This window comes from Ptychodera flava, chromosome 7, assembly GCF_041260155.1.
Source record: "Ptychodera flava strain L36383 chromosome 7, AS_Pfla_20210202, whole genome shotgun sequence".
In the NCBI taxonomy this organism is placed as follows: Eukaryota; Metazoa; Hemichordata; class Enteropneusta; family Ptychoderidae; genus Ptychodera; species Ptychodera flava.
This window is the reverse complement of record NC_091934.1, coordinates 16,876,145-16,893,429: the sequence shown is the minus strand read 5'-3', so window position 1 is coordinate 16,893,429 and position 17,285 is coordinate 16,876,145. Positions and strand designations below refer to the sequence as shown.

Here is a 17,285-nt window from a genome sequence, read left to right as displayed (position 1 = left end):
GTTTATCACGGCGGCATTTATGACCTTGAGGTCATTTTGAAGTCTGCTGCATCGGGGTCTTGAGGTACACACACTACCGCTGCAGTCAAGATCACAGTTGATATACCAGGTGAGTACGGCTGCTAAATTATTCAGCTACTGTGAATTTTTCAGATATATGCATCAAATTGTTTTGGTTGATGTAAGAGACATTGTCGAACTTTGTACAGTTTTCAGGCGGTTTGAATTTAGCGGCAGTCTACGCATGCCGTTACATGTCACTGCATTTGTGCTGATGACCGACGTATTCTTACATTCAGACACTCGTGTGACCCAGGCCCACCAGGCGCCCTATTCAAAATATTTTGTTACCACCTATTTCGTCGCGGCCACGGTAAACGACACTTGTGAGCGAAAAGGAGCGACGGAGTCAAGCGAAGAGGCGACCGCTGAGCAAAGAGGGAATGTGAGATAGCTGAAATCCCGATATAATATTTGCAAGCAAGGTATGGAACGATTTTCTGTAATAAATCAGTCGATATATTTCCGCGAAACAACATATTATTGTCTCGACACAATCCTCTCGCCATGATAGCCATATATACCGGTATAATAAACGATGTAAGGCTGTTCTAGTTTATAACAGCGTTAATGCACAGAAACACACTCGCAATAGGCGTTCATGAAGTCTGACAGGCCCATTCACACTACGATGAATCCATAACCTGTACCGTTTTTGACAGTCTGCCAACTGGGTATTGGTGCGTGCTCAGACGCGATGAAAATGCCGTCGTTAAAGCTTTGCGAAGACATAAAAAATTTATAGTTCGATAAGAAAATAGCGATTACAACGTGAAATATGTACTGTGAGCTCGAGTAGGTCAAAGATTAATTGGAGCAAAAAGAATAAAATAGTGAAATTTGTAGATACAGTGTCGTTTTTTGAGGATGAAAATTAAAAGTTTAATATTTAAAAATGAATGACTACTTTTTCATTTGGATTAATAGTGTGTTTCAATCACTATAACTTTTGGGTTGTCATTAATATCATGAATTCTATGCAAGTACGCCCTTTTTACATTAAAACTGTGTAACCTACTTCAAAAGGAACTATATAAACTACTTGAAAAGCAACAATTATCATTAAAATGTGTAATTGTCATTAAGTGTGCTTTTCACAATCCCTCGGAAGTTTCCATATTTGATCGTAGTACATGAGTGGTATTTTATACATGTATATTTTAATTTGCCCCTGTGGTTTTGTACTCATGCGAATTATAAAAATTGCAAAACTGTGGCAGTACAAGTGAGTTAACAATCTTGAGAAACAGTAATCTTTCAAGAGTAAATAGAACAAGCCAAATACTTGGTGTTTCAATATAAATGAGGGATTTGCAGCAGAAACTATGAATCAAGATATAAGGAGCACAATGAAACTAGAAAAAATAAATAAACAGGCTAGCCCAGTCACTGTTTTCTAGTATGTTAACCCTTTGAGCGCCAAAGTCAATTTTTGTTACTCTTATAAAATATACCTAAGTCAATTTTTGTCAGATTTTTGCCAAAATTTTGATAAAAAAGTGTTGCTAATGAAATGTTGTGTTCATTTGGTCCAAAATTATCAGAAAAATTACTGAAAAGTTCATAAAAATTGGTTAAATGTTGCACTAAAATTTTGGTGGGAAAAAGACAGCACTCAAAAGTAAAAGGTTTTTACACAGGCCTGTTGTTTTTATAGTTTTTGGAAGAGTTCTTTTCATTTCCCGCTGAAGGCAAAAAATTGCTTAGGTTTACTTATATCTGCTAAGAACTTGTTGCCACTTGGGAGGCTACCATTGGAATGTGGTACAGTACTTGAGGTCAGCGTTGTTAAAACCCCAGGTTAGCTATATGTGATCCACTAGTCAAGGGTCTCCATGATTGCCGATAAACATGTGTATCCATTGTGAGACCTTATTTTGATAGATGAGCAATAGATCATGTTTTTTATTCTCTACGATTAAGACAAACTATTATCTGTACCTGCATTTATTGAAAATTTAATGTTAGTATAAAGAGACTAGCTGTAATTTTGGTAATGTTTTCAGTATTTCAGTATTTCTTCACCAGAAAAACAAACTTTTTTTACAAAGGTGGTTTCTGCAATGACATTTGCAATTGCACACATTCTGCATACAAATGTTGTAATCTCCAAACCGGCTTTTGTAAGACAACAAACTTTGTTTCATTATAGGGCCAGTATTATGCTAACTTTTGATAATTTTTTCACCATTTTTGTTTTGTAATGTGAACCATAATTCCTTGTTCTACTCCCCAAAGCGTGTTGATATACACAGTGTTCAGCTTGTCCACTCAGCCCGAGCGTGTTTAAACTGCATTGTTATTGTAAAAGTGACTTCTGTTCTGGATTAGAATTCAAATGTAAACAATAACATTGCATTTTACACATGTAGGCCCTAAATTGATAAGCGAAACAGAGGGTGTTTCAACACATTCTTTGGGGAGTAGAAAAAGAATTTGCAATTGATATACAAAATAAAAATGATGATAAAAATCATCAAAAGTTAGCATCACTGGCCCTTTAATAGAGCAAAGATAATGGAACATACAACAGGGAGTTTACAGCCACTGAGATACTAGGCTTGCTGGAGCAATGCTGTTCTGAGTGCGTAGGCTCAGTCAAGGCATCATATGGGATCAAGTTTCAAAACATAGGCTATTTTAAGAGCATATGGAGGATATGTTGAAGACGATTGATACTATTCATGACCAGGAGATTCACTGACATGTTGTAATGAGAACTTTGTGGATTTTTTCCAGCATTCCTTTGGTTTAATATGGCATCTTCATCAAAAGTCAATCCACTTGACCCAAAGTGCCTTGGGGACAGATATTCGGTCTCCCAAATTTTTACCATTCTTTTCTGATCTGCTACTTGAAGGGGTCATTTTTAGGCTGTTGTGTAAGAAAACTTTTCAACGTTTTTCGAGAAATCAAAAATTGGATTTTTCCTATAGAGTTAACACAGAGACAGTAGCCATTTCGAATTTCAAATATCATTTAATTTTACCCCAACAGCAACTTTTGTGTAATCACTTTGGGATTAAAAAAGGTATGCATTCATGATTGTTTTATAAAAATATAATTCCTTTTTTCTTGTTTTATAGACAAACACAAACAGGTATTTTGAATTTCCAATATAGTATATCGAGACACCTGTAACCAGTAAATGGTTTTCTTGTTACAAAATACACTCCAATACATATTTAAAGAGAAATGAATTGAGAAACAAATGAGTAAACAAAATAAAATAAATGCATTAATAAATAATCAATCAATAAAGAATATCTGATATCTAGCCTTCTTTTATGCCTTCATTTGATGAAATAGTTTTCAATATTTTGATAATCCTGTCTGATGGTTGATGACATTCTTAACCTGCTACGGTCAATATGAATCTAAGAGAAACTATGAAATTGAACAAAAAAATTGTAAAAATGAAAAAAGCTTATTCATGTGTGTATTTTACCTTAAAAATTGAAGTTATTGTTGGTCCATTTTAATTGTGGTGATATCTATGATGGATGAAATTTCTAGGAAGATTTGAAGCAAGATTAGTATGCAGTGGAAAGTTTGAAATTTGATATTCGTGAAGTGTAATCCTACCAGGTCAGGTCCCCATCTGCTAAGTCATTAAAAAAGCAGTACTCAGCAAAAACCTACACATATTTTTACCTACTTGGCATGGTATAGCAGGTTATGTCTGTAAAATTTACCAGTATCTTTTAAATAGCTGTGTGTTCAGGGGCTTTCAAATATTCAAATCTTTGTTGAAATGCAGCATACGGGACATGTTGCGCCTCACTGGTTTTAACCAACTTGACCTGACTGTGACATAAGAACTTGGCAGGATATTATTGTTAAAATGCAAATGCTTGATGCGATGTATTATGTATGACGTACAAGAAGTCTCTTTGTAGTATTTTCATTTCTACCGAGTGATTTTGATTATTTTTTTGGGTCCAGTACCTGTAATAACCTGAAATTTAGAAATGGCTATGTCGTATGATGGCTACCCGTATCCAGTGCAATTTTTAATGTTGAAATATTCATGAAAATAGTCTGACAAGAATGGACTTATAGACTCGCGTAGGCAGTCTTCCATAGAGAATTTCATACGTCTTGTTTTCCCATGTTGCATAATTTAAAGCTGAGAAATATTATGGCAGCAGCTGTTCTGAAAGATGCAGAGAACTTCACAATGCAATGAGTCAGGACAACCAAGTGCTGTATCATTCATTTTGCTCTACATTTTACCCCAAATTTTAGCAAATCTCTTTCAATGTACTTAAGGTAAAACGCACCTCGGGGACAGATATTCAGACTCTCAAACTTTCACAATTCTTTTCTGATCTACCACTTTTTTGAAACCCTTGGTGAAAGAAAATCGAAAATTTCATTTTTCTCTGTGTAGAGTTACACAGAGATGTAGCCATTTGGAATTTCAAATATCGGTAAATCTTGGGTAATTTGTTTCTCTTGCACAAAAATTTGCACGGAGACCCCAGATTTTTATTCTTGATATTGGAAGAGAGTGGTTGAAAGATTCCTTGGAATAAATTTGAGCAAAAGTCCAAGTCTTTCACTTTTGAGGCACATGCTACCTTAACTGAATTCCAGGTCTGAAAAATTGCCATTTGTAATGGAAATGGTGTTAATGTTTTGCAGCCAACTTTTGTGACAACCCAGTATGTGGTGTTCAGTTTTCTTGCACCTTGCAACAACCACAGAACATCATTCAGTCATTGCTTGCACCCTGCATATTATACTTTGCATGCATTAGTTTCGGGTTGCTTTCAAAATTGGAGCAAAGTAATTTTTCAGAAAATAAATATTGTACACTACTTCCACTTTTTTGAGAATTTTTTTCTGTTTTGTCCAGATTGTTTAGAGACATCATTGAAATTAGACTGAGGAGACATTACCCCTTTAGCCACAATGGTTTGGCCCAAATCCATTATTATCAATGCTAATTGTGGATATGTATACAGGCAATGGGGTGAACTGGTTAAAAGCTGATTCTGAGAGAAAAAATAATCACAATGCATTCTTGATCCCAGCAAAACCATTCAAAAATAAACAAAAAAACCAAAAAAACCTATGAAGTCGACAACTGAGCAAAGAAAAATCGATATCGTCAGAAAGTTGCGCAGTGATGTGCAGAGAAGACCCTGCAAGTAGCAAGGCATTCTGGGTAATGCCAGACATATCTTCAGGTCAGGGGAACACATGTTAACTACCATACTGTGGAATAGTTGACATTTCTGAGCTGTGTTCTCAGCAGGCAAATGTCAAAATATCACTCAAGGGTTGAAAAAAAGTTGGCATGAGATTAAGTATAAGAGTTCATATTTCATACTTTCCTGACCAAAATATTTCCTTTTACAATTTAAATTGAAAGGTATGGTGTCAAAACTTGTTCAAATTACTTTAAAAATTAAATGTTATTCTTATATGTTATGACTACACTTATTAATACAAATATATTTTTTGCTGGGGAATAAAAATAAATTGTTTTGATTGTAAGCTTGTTGTTTTACTTTGTAAATTTGATTTTGTTATACCAAGATTGTTCTGTGTAGATCCAATGTGCTGTGGTAAAAAAAATAGCATGGTACATGTATTGTACTACAAATTGAAAGCAGTATGACTTTTACATCCTATGTCATATTTATATGGAACAAGAGGAGCTATTTGTGTAGGTTTGACTGATGACATGCATATTATGGTATACTTTTCATAGACTTTGCGGCAAAACGTCAATGACTGAAAGTACTTTCAATGTTACTTGTGATATATGGCTGTAAAATGCAGTAATACCGATAATAAAAGAACTAGTGTGAGAATATTCTGTACATTTGAACTAAGTTTTGAACAAAAAAACAATTTCAGTATGTATTTTAAGACTCTGACAGGGGGAACAGAATCAGCCTTGGAATCTTTCATAAAACTCTCTGTTTGCTGTCCTCAAATTTTCCTTAAACCCACCCTTCGGCGAGGTAAAAAACAAACACAGAAGTGAACAACAATGTAAACTCACACATTAATTTTCAAATCTATTTCTCGGCTTGGGTATAAAAGAAAATATTTTTGTTTAATAATAATTTAAATACTGCATTTGTTTGTCACCATTTTGTGTGAAAACCTACCGTCCTACAGCGGCGAATAAAGAATTTTAATAAAGGCACCTTACCTAACAGCACCAAGAAGGGACGGGGTTCTAATTTAGTAGTAAAGTTGTAAATAAGTTTGTTAATAGTGTCCCTCATTATTGTGATTTGTTTAATCTCTATGTGGTCCTTTGTACACATTAAGATTATTAAAAGCTGAACCTATGAAATGAAATGACTTCATACATGCGGTGAATTATTTATTTTGCACTTTCTCACAGGTGACATTCAGCCACATTGCGATACGCCGCAATGAAAGCAAGCTGATTTGCATATGAAAGGAAGCTGATTAGCATATCAATGGCCCGAAAGTGACAGGCCAGAGTGTTTGAGATAAAAAAAAATTGGAAATGTACAGGAAATGAAAAGAACGCCAGTGAAGTTCGATCGCCAGTGATTGTCATAGAATTGTTATCAATAAATTACATTTGCTTGACAAAAGTGCTTTTCAGCAAGAGTACCTATTTCTCCCAGGTCATTACTAAATAGTCGTGGAAACCGAAAAATGATCAAAGTATGCTGAATAGAGTACTCAAGCCTGTTTCCACAGTTAAACATAACGTCAAACCATAAACGTATTTTGACAGATTGGAGTGGTTGGGAATTTCAATTGGTTGTTTGCTATTCTCTGTTGAATTGTAATTTTGCTCTGCATCCTCCGTGCCTCTAGTTTTATAGAGTAAACCTTGACTTACATTTGGATTGAATGCTGGTATGACATACTTTTTCAGAGTTTTCATGTCCTTTGTAGCTATAATTACATCTGATTAAATCAAGCCGTTCCGGCTTTTCTGTTGCTTGATCATTCCCAACTTAATCATATTTGTAACTTTAAATACCATCTTCCCCAAAACTCCTTCCCAATCAGACTGGGTTTTCAAGAAATGTTGATAATAATTCTTTCCTTCATAAAAAGTATTGTGCAGTGCTATTTATTTTTAGCTATCACATTCTTTGGAAAGTTATAGAGAATGAAAGGAAAGGACTCAAGATGGTAAGAAATCCATCATTAAACGTGGGGAGGGATGGGCTGAATTAAATCATGCAATGTTTAGCTCACATTTGGTATATACCGGTATATATACACACACACACACCCCAAAGGGAGTTAATATGGTAAATTGGCAGCATCTAAAACCATAACAAATGCAATATTTTTAATTGCAATACATAAAATTGCCCCAAGTAATTCCCTGTCTCGTGCACAATCGTGAAAGGTTGTTTTTTGACACTTTTTTATACAGTTGTACCGGGAAAATTTATGGTAGAGTAACACGTTCTGAACTGTCTTCTCCCAGTTTGCATGTGTTGTGTCCTGCCATGAAGAAAATCATACCTATTCGTGGTCAAACCACTCTTTTGGTATGCTGAAAAAGTGTAAACGTGTAAAGTTTGTTTGTCAACAATGAACATTGAATTATTCATCTAGATTTTGCACAAGCCACAGGTTGCATTCTCCATACATGATACAAAACAGTTTTCCTGAACCGAATATCGCATTGAGGAATTTCATTTTTAGGAGGGAGGGGATTGACACCAAACTAAGGATTTACATTTCTAGTGCATCACCTTTGATGATCAACGACCCCTTACTTTTAGCACGACTTCTGTAAAGACTTATTTTTGAAACATTATGTTTCAGTATATTTTTCAAAGATGGTTATCTATATTTTAGCTCAGAGATAGCAAATTGCGATGCATTAGTGGAATGTTACCTTGACGGAGATTTTCAGACCAGACCTGTCTTGTTCTGTGATTGTTAAACTTTTGGCTGGGCGGGAAAACTAATTTTGTTTGTGTGACTATGTTCTGATTGTCACCCCTCTCAAGGACATTTCTGAAAATGGTAACTGAATTTGTAAAATGCACACTGAAAAAGATGGAAGGGTTGGCTTTATTGGTGTCACATGGAGCAATACCGAGCCGCTGAGAAGCAGGTACACTGCATAAAGACAAATCATATTGATTGGACTATTTTATGATTGTGGATCCCGTCATCGGGATTATGAAAATTAATCATGTTGGTCACGGAACATTGATGATTATGAAGGGACGTGGACACTGGTCAGACCAACCGTAATTAATTGCAGACATCCCGTATTAAAAATTCAGCAGCTTCGTTCAGACTTACAGTGTGAATTAAAAAATTAATTTGATCTGAGACATTGCAGGGCCAGACTCACTCACAACTTTGAGATAAAAAAAGACTATGAGTATGAATATTTTATGATTGGTATCATTTGCCCGAGAGGATTAATCTTACACATACTGTCATAGAAAGATATTTTAACCTTGGCTAGATGAAAGAAGATGCGTAATAAAAATATTGGTTCATTGTCTCAAAGGAATTAATACCCTAATAAAGATGCAGTGTCATCTTCTTGTGCAAATTTACATAAAGCGCTTAATTTTCCAGAAATGTCTATTTTTGTCAATGAAATAAAAAAAAATTGTATGATGTATGTACATGCAGGAATTTTTGAAAAGCATTTGCAGTGTTTATTTAGGCTTTCATGTCCAATTTAAACACTGGTATTATTATTAAATTTTTGTGAAATTCATACTGCGTGGAGGGCCTCTAAAAAGTGTGTGGGCCCTGACTGAGGCAAGGTGTGTAGTGTTTTGTTTCATATTCCCATTAACCCTTTGAGCGCTGTAATTCCCCCCCCCCAATATCAGGGCAACATTCTACCAATTATTATGAATTTTTCTGTAATTTTTACCATGATTTTGAACTAAATGGACATAAATTTTCATGGAGTAACACTTTTGACCAAAATTTTGGGAAAAATCAGAAGAAAATTGTCTACAAATTGTTGGCGATATATTGTATAAAGGCAACAACAACTTTGGCATTCAAAGGGTTAATGTGACATAGCCATCCTATGTTGATGTTGTTGAAGACAGAAACCAAGCCGCATGATTCTGAGCTAGAGTAACAACACCGCCATTAGTGTTGGTTTCCAATAGGACACATAGCTTTGCCAATTTAAATTGAATTCAACATTAAAACTGATTCAGAGAAACATAACCCACTGAAACAGTTTTCTTAACCCTTTCCCTGTCCGGCCTGGCTCTTCCCCACCTGCAGAATATTGAGCTGAACCCAACTATTTTTAACTTCATGTAATGTTTGTCACAGAGGATCAGGTCAGTGAAAAATGATATTAACTTAACCCTTTGAGTATTGTAATTTTTCCCACCAAAATTTCAGAGTAACATTTTACAAATTTTTATGAATTTTTTCTGTATTTTTTTTGAGAATTTTCGACCAGATGGACTTTCCTTTCAATGGCTGTCATTTTTGACCCAAAAGTTGGAAAAAAATCTGGAAAAAATTGTCTAGATCTGAAAAAGGTTGCTGGCTGTATTATATTCTATGAGGGAACAAAAGCACCTGTATTTTCTCAAAGGCCTTCCAATGTTTAAGTTCATGTCAGAATGCAACATAAAGCCCATGTTATGCCTCATTTGTTTTAACCAACTTGACCTGATGCTAGCAATATGAACTTGATAGGATAAGGGTTTAAAAGGCACATGAGCTGCAACTTTTGACATTTTTTTCACGATATTATATTTGATTTAAAATTAGTTCATAGAAATGTTCTTACTCAGAGATGTCCATTCAAGTATAATTATCCACTGAGTGGGACTGCATGGGGAGGTTTCAGTAAGACAATAATAAAACAGGTGCTGCACCCAAATATTGCCGCCTCCATACAACTACATGATAGTACACATTTTAATCTTTACAAATACAACATGGTGCAACTGACTGAAAGGACGGGAAAGAGATTCACTCCACTTTGATGGAAAAGGCTCCGTTTTTCACCTAATATGGCAAGATTTTGAAAATGGTGGGAAATTTAAAATGGACAAAAATCTGTTCAATTTCTTGCCTATTCTGGCACAAGCAAATGTTGTTAGAGGCACAGTTAATGACTATATCGTTCAATTCGCAGATTCCAATGAATGTATGAAGAAATTAGAGGTACCTTGGGGATGGACAAATTTCGCAGAATTGCAGCTCATGGCCTTTAACATGAACAAACCAAATGACTGAAAGCAGGATTGATGAAAAATAAGGAATATTTTTTCAACGTTTCTGTCATGAATGTGTGTGGGGCCAGGATGTAATGAAGATTGGTTTCGATACTGTGGAATGACACTCTGTTTTGAAAATCTGTTTTGTGGTTTAACAATATGAGAGAGTCAAGGCTCTGTAAAATTGGTTTTAATCTCATGCTGAGATTCTTGTTTGACATTTTTTTTGTGATGGTATCAGATTTTCTAGTTTAATGTCAGTGAACCCAGCTCAGATTACCCATGCTACCAACTCTGATGGTACATGTTTAGTTGCAGAAGGCTAGCACTGCACTTGCAGCTCTCAAGGTACATAGGAGCTAGTATGCTGTACTACTATCTGTGTGCAGTGTCTTTGTATGTCTGTCTGTCCATGGGAATGGTTTTCAAAAAACTGCCGATCAGATTCAACTGAAACCTGGCAAAAAGGTGTGGTTACTGAATACACAGGAAGTTTTGGCTGGGATATGATTAACCTTAATTTTAACATCCTTCCCTGAAACAGAGGTGTATTCAGTTCACATCTGCTGTTGCTATTAGTTATGTTCACTTGCACACTGGCATCTGGACTTTCAAACAATGAACGAAAATTATGTCCTTTTCTCTGCTAAGAAACTTTTAGTTTAAAAGAAATATTTTTCTTTGATGCTGGTTCAAAAACAGATGCTATGGATTTGTTGAAATATACCGTATAATGCTAGTAATGGTGGTATCAAGGAAGTTGACATCACATACACATGGCAATTACCTGATTTAGCTAAACTCATATCTCCTGACCAGTAGTACTTGGTACATGTAGGCTGTGACCTGCAGTTGATTTTACTGGCTTCTGCTATAAGGACTGGGTAATCAACTAACGTAATTGTGTGGAAGAGATCGGATGAACTTGAATGTGGAAGTCTCACATACATTTAGATCAATCTTGTAATTAAGACACAGCAATATGTTTGTATTTTAATTATTTATTTATTTATTTGTTTGGTTGTTTGTTTATGTAATTATTCATCAAATGTAGATATACAATATTTCATTAGTGGAAACAATCAGATGAAACAAATTGAAACATGATTATGAAACACTGCTCTCCTCCTCCCAAAATCATTTTAAATTAGTCATCGCACAATGCAGTACCAAAAGCACACTGACAACTTTTACTTTGTGAATATTTCTTTCATTTCTTGGTTGAAACCATGTGTTTATCATGGAGCAATGCAAAGTTTGAACCACAAACATGGAAAACTATTTATGAATATTGTAAGTCACAGAGGCTGTTACAGGACCTAGAATGCAAATGACATAATGATATTGTGCATGTGTGATTTAAAATGTAAGATGTGGGCACAGGTGGATGTTGAGGATTCATTGGCTGCAAGGCAAATAACTAAACAATGAAAGCAGGTGTTCTGAAATAGAAAGCACGGGAATATCCATGTTTAAAGTCTTATAAGTATGGTTTTAAAGTAAATATGAATTACAATCAGACCGGCATGGGTAATAAATAACCTCTGAAAGTGACAGTTCAAAACGATGGTCCGCAAGCGCTTTGAGTTTCAAGTCTTCCCAAACTTTGAATGTACAGTGGCCATTGAAGAAAATGGTTCTGAAATTCCATATCAGATGCACGATTTCCTAGATAAAATTGTCCTCATTTATGCAAAGTTTGTTAATTAGCTTTGTTTGGGTATGCAAATGAACTGATCACAATTCATTAATATTCATTGGCTTGAAGCAGTGCACCATCTGTCATTGACTTTGAGGTTTTGGCCAAACGATGGTGATGTGCCTCGGGGATAGATACTTAGCCTTTTAAATTTTTACAATTCTTTCTGATCTTCCACTTGAAGGGTGCTCATTTTGAAACTCTTTGATTACATAAAGTTTTCACCTCTAAGTTTTGTAAAAATCAAAACTTATTTTTTCCCATGGAGTTAAAACAGAAATGGTGCTGTTTTTAATATCAAATATTGGTAAATATTAAGCAATTTGTTTCTACCAAAATTTGTGGGGTGATCCCTTAATTTTAATCTTGATTCGTTAAGAGAAAGCTTGATTGAAAGCTTTGCTGAGGAAAGTTTGACCATAAGTTTAAGTCTTTCAATTTCGAGGTGCGTACTTCCGTAATAGATGCAACTACACAAGCTATGAAAGCAACATGTTTGTACAAAGAATTTTTATTCTTACTTTTGTTTTACCTTGCCTCTGGCAGGAAACTTAGAAATTCCTCTGTATGACCATACTTGAGTGGTGAAGGTAATTTAAGGACCCTGACCTGTCATGTTGGTTTATTTATAAAAATAACCATTTCACACAATTATCCAGCTGTCAACATGTCAATGATAATTACCTTAATTGTGAAATAAGTTACGAGGGCAAAACAGCTGACGGAAGTTGCCAAGATTTTTATTACCAGTGCTTTGCAATTCATTGCTTGTTCACATGACAGACAAATTCTGTGCCAGTAGCTTGTATTTAATAACCTGTAGGCACATCAGATATTATCATTAGATATAAGTTTACAGGATGGTGTGTTTTATGTGTCTTAACCACATTGTATGTTTGCTTTATGATGGAAGAGTGACAGGTCCATCCAATGTTGTTATTCAGAGTATTTGCATTTTCCATTCTTATGACAAGTTGACATTCCAGCCGGATTCAGCTTCAGAGTGAATTTGTTCAGATGGCATGTTCAAGTTCCTCAATAATGCCCTTGTAACCACATCCTGTTCTTGATCAGTGTTATTGAAACAACATAAATTACTAATACTACTTCAAATATCTTAAGATAGACACAAAAACATTGCTTTAATCATCTTCATTTGTGCAATATCCAAGGGATTTTTAAGTACTGGTATGTTTGTCAGCTTGATTCAATAAAATTTTTTTTCATTTTCTCCCAACAATATGTTAATTAAAGTCTCCCAATATATTAAAGTGGAGTAGAAAGTCTTGTGCAAATACAATACCTCATGCACAACATGCAATTTCTTATTGTTGAGAAATGAATTCTTGTCTGGACAAAACTTCAGTTATGAACAATAACATCTCATATTATACCGGTATATACTGGTATGCATCATATGAAGCATATGTACCAGGGTGCAAGATTTTGGGAAGAGAACAAGAAACAGTATGCGACGAACAAACAAACATAGATGAAAAGAAAAAAATTATGGCTTAATGTATATTTAGTTGCAGCAGAAACAAGACACAAATCTGCTGCTGAAAAAGTCAAGTATGGTAACCTACTGTGAGTAACATGAAAACATGATAAAACATGTCCCAATTAGTGCCCACAGTTATATTTGACTGACGCATGTCTTACATGCACAAACATTTTATTTTTATCCTTTATATTTATCACACTGCTCACTGTGTGTTGATCACCATCTCTGCCGGGGCTGCTTTACAGTCATCGAGGTTGGATACCTACCTTTGACCCCTGCACTTTGACCTTGGCTTTGCTGGCCTTTAGTTTCAACAATCATACTCATCATTGGGGACCTGACCTGGGGACCTGAATACTGGTACTGTTATGACATCATTACTGTTATAGGTCAGAAACAAAACTGTCAATAATGATTTGTAGTCATGCATGATAGCTGCATATTCTCATGTAAAATTTTCAGTGAGATTGGCCAATATAAAATGCTAAAAAACGGAAGAGAAAGGATGTTGTGGTCCGTAAAAAAATAATTCTTATGATAAATATATACCTAAGGGGTTATCAATCCTAAAAGCTGACGCACTAGAAACATAATTCCTTTATTTTCTTGCCAACACCACCTCCCTCTCATAATGAAACTCCTTAATGCAAAATTGGTTTCAGAAAAAAAGGCATTTATCATATGGAAGATACCAACCTGTCTTTCCTGCACAATCTGCTCATGAATAAAGATAAACAAACTTTACACTTACTCTTTTTCAACGTTCAAAGTACCGGGTAGTCTGTATTCTTCTATCACAGTTCAAATGTTTGTTGTTTCAGGTTGTAGTAATTTGTGTCCCAATTTTTCTCAATGAATGTGAAGTTAGTACAGCGTTGGAGCATGGTCCGGAGGGACTGTGGTTGGTACTGTAAAATCACATTTAGTTGAGTTCACATGTTTAAAATTGCACGCAAATATATGTCCAGTATCTGTATTGTCATTCTTTATTTCTGTTATGGTGTGAATCTGATTATTATTTTTAATTTATTTACTTTTTTGTGACAGAAGAATCCTTATTGTGATTGTGACACATGCAAAATGAATTGGAGCCTTACCGCCTCCCAGCTAAAATAAGGAATTACTTTTTTAGTACATCAGCTTTTTATGATTGATGGCCTCTTTCAAAATCTAGAATAAAAGATAGGGTCGCTGTGTGAATTTTGGCACCAAACAAAAAAAAAATTACCCAACATTTATTACCAACATTTGAAATTCAAAATAGCCACCTTCCCTGTGTCAACTCTTTGGAAAAAAAAAGAAATTTTGGATTTTCAAAAATATAAGCCAGTAAAAACTTTTTTATATACTCCATGAGCTTTAAAATGAACCCCAATTTGTGAATTAATCACTGCTAAGTTGAGGGAAAATGAAGAGGCTTTATTGCATAAAAAGCAGAAACGCCAAGGAAAGTGCTTTAAAATGAACCCCCACAAGTGGTTGACCAAAATAGTATTGTAAAAGTTTGAGAGTCAGATCTGTTTCTGAGGCACATGCTGCCTTAATTGAAACTAAGTTATCATGTTATAAGAACATGGTGACAGAAACTTGTAGGGAAGGTGGTTTGCAATGCGTTTACATCTCAAAGAAGCATTTTATGAAGTTGCTTTATTCCTGAGAATGGTACAAACCAGTCTGAAAATGTTATCGCAAGGCTGAATTGGTAGATTATGCAAACGGTTGCTAATACCGGTACACCTGCCCTATCATGTAAACGTTGAAATCACTAATGATGTCCGTGACATTCTCACAAGAGTATCTCACTCTTTTCAAAATCAAATAAAAAATGGAAGGAAGAAGCTTCTCAAAATAATAGATTTGCTCACTGATATTAAAGGTATACTGTCACCTGTTCCAAAATTGCCACAGTTACCATGGAAAGAAAATCTAACCAATCACAGATTTTGAGCGGATGGCTGCTTTTAAAAATCAGCTCCCTCTCATTGATTTTGAATACCAAGGAACGCCCCTTTGACCACATATGGGGATATTTAGATTACAGGTGACTGTATATCTTTAATAAACATCATTTTAAATGTACTTATTATTGGACAGGATGGAAAGAAAACTTTTTAAGCATAAGAGATATGTTTTTATTTTGAGAAATGGTGTGCGGAATTTATGCATTTACCAATTGTCACCATGAATCTTAAGTAATTTACATGACAGGTTACCATGGTAAACTGTGTATATTAGTGAAAGAAGGACAACAACATTGACAAATATAAAACTAATCAAGTAATTTGCATGACAGGTTACCATGGTAAACTGTGTATATTAATGAAACAAGGACAACAACATTGACAAATATAAAACTAATCAAGTAATTTGCATGACAGGTTACCATGGTAAGCTGTGTATATTAATGAAACAAGGACAACAATGTGACAAATATAAAACTGATTGACGTTTTATATGATTCCATCAATAGTTCTTCAGGTAGCAGTGAACACCATGACCTAGATAAAACTGACCGAGGTATCAGCAGTTCTTTTTAAATTGAATAATGAAACCCAAGCCGCCTGTTCCAGTAATACGGTGCCCTGTGACCATGAAGCCATATGCATTAAACTGTCATTAGCAGTCCATCACAAAAGAATTCAGGAACCGCATGCCGGCTTAATCATTCCGCTTGTAGTGCAATTACGCAGATAGCATTCGGCAAAGTGTACAGCTTCCGAATATCTGATTAGGGAAAAGAATAGGGAGAAACCAAAAAAACAGGGAATGTACCTGTGCGATTACATTGTTAACAAATAATTGTGCTTTACGCTCACTGATTAGAAATGTGTAGGTTTGTGAAAATTTGATGAGGCTATTCAAATGCTAATATGACTTGCTTAGCTTTTTCCTCTCTGATTTGCCATGGATTAAATTCATACGCTTATGTCCCTAAGGACCTTCTCTATAGCTATAATCTGTTAACAACCCAGCCTACAACAGTTACATATCCACAAATACCATCAGTATATTCAATTACTGTAACTGATATCAAAACTTGTGCTCTACAACTCAATTTGTCAACTCTGATGTGACATTATCTTGCAATCCTTGACTGGTTTTTGTGTTTGATATTCTGTCGTGAAATGTTCCCGTATTAATCATCCTGCCCACCTGTGTTGATGCAAATGTTCTGATTCAGTTGGTTACCAGGCAGTGTCCTAGCCAATGCAGAACAAATTACAAGTACGGACATGAACGTATCCTCACCTACCTGACAACAGTTTTGTGGTACACTATATGTTTATTAGTGTCTGTCCCAGCAGTTGCTCCCACTACATGTTGAACTTTGTTAGGAAAATATAGCTTCTTCTTTGTACTTATTCAAGTTATTGTGTTTCATGTTTATTGAATAACACTACATTTTATAAATACTTGCTCATGTAGTCTTCCCTGATTTAAACTGTTTAATCCATACTACCGGTATACCAAACTATAATACAATCCATGTTTTTCTGTATGTTCAGATGGTATAGTTATAATATCCAATGTTTCATGAGTGATTTCAGACCCAAGGGCAGGGAAATGGAAATGACCGGGTACAAGTATCCAGTTGTAGTTTATAACTTTTTTATCATACTCCTCTGGTGCCACTTTATTTGTTTTAGGTGTCTATGCTAGTCTTGTAGAGTGAGGTAGAATGTCCAAGGCATTTTGTTTATGCTGTTTTTGCATTGGGATCTATCATACAGTAAGGCTACCACTGGTGCCACTTGACTTGTTTCAGTTGTAGAATGTCCAAGGCATTTTGTTTATGCTGTTTTTGCATTGGGATCTATCATACAGTAAG

General features: G+C 35.2%; 1 protein-coding gene across 2 annotated transcripts in view; it reads left to right on the top strand.

Annotated features, from left to right (window-relative positions):
* The window catches only part of LOC139136881 (voltage-gated potassium channel subunit beta-2-like), a 130,629-nt gene continuing 113,344 nt past the window's right edge, over positions 1-17,285 (top strand). The window contains exons 1-2 of one of the 2 annotated variants that reach the window (XM_070704720.1): positions 11-109; positions 300-485. The gene's annotated coding sequence lies outside the window, so the exon portion shown is untranslated. Of the gene's footprint in view, positions 110-299; positions 486-17,285 lie in introns of both variants that reach the window. The other variant, XM_070704721.1, reaches the window with a different exon arrangement.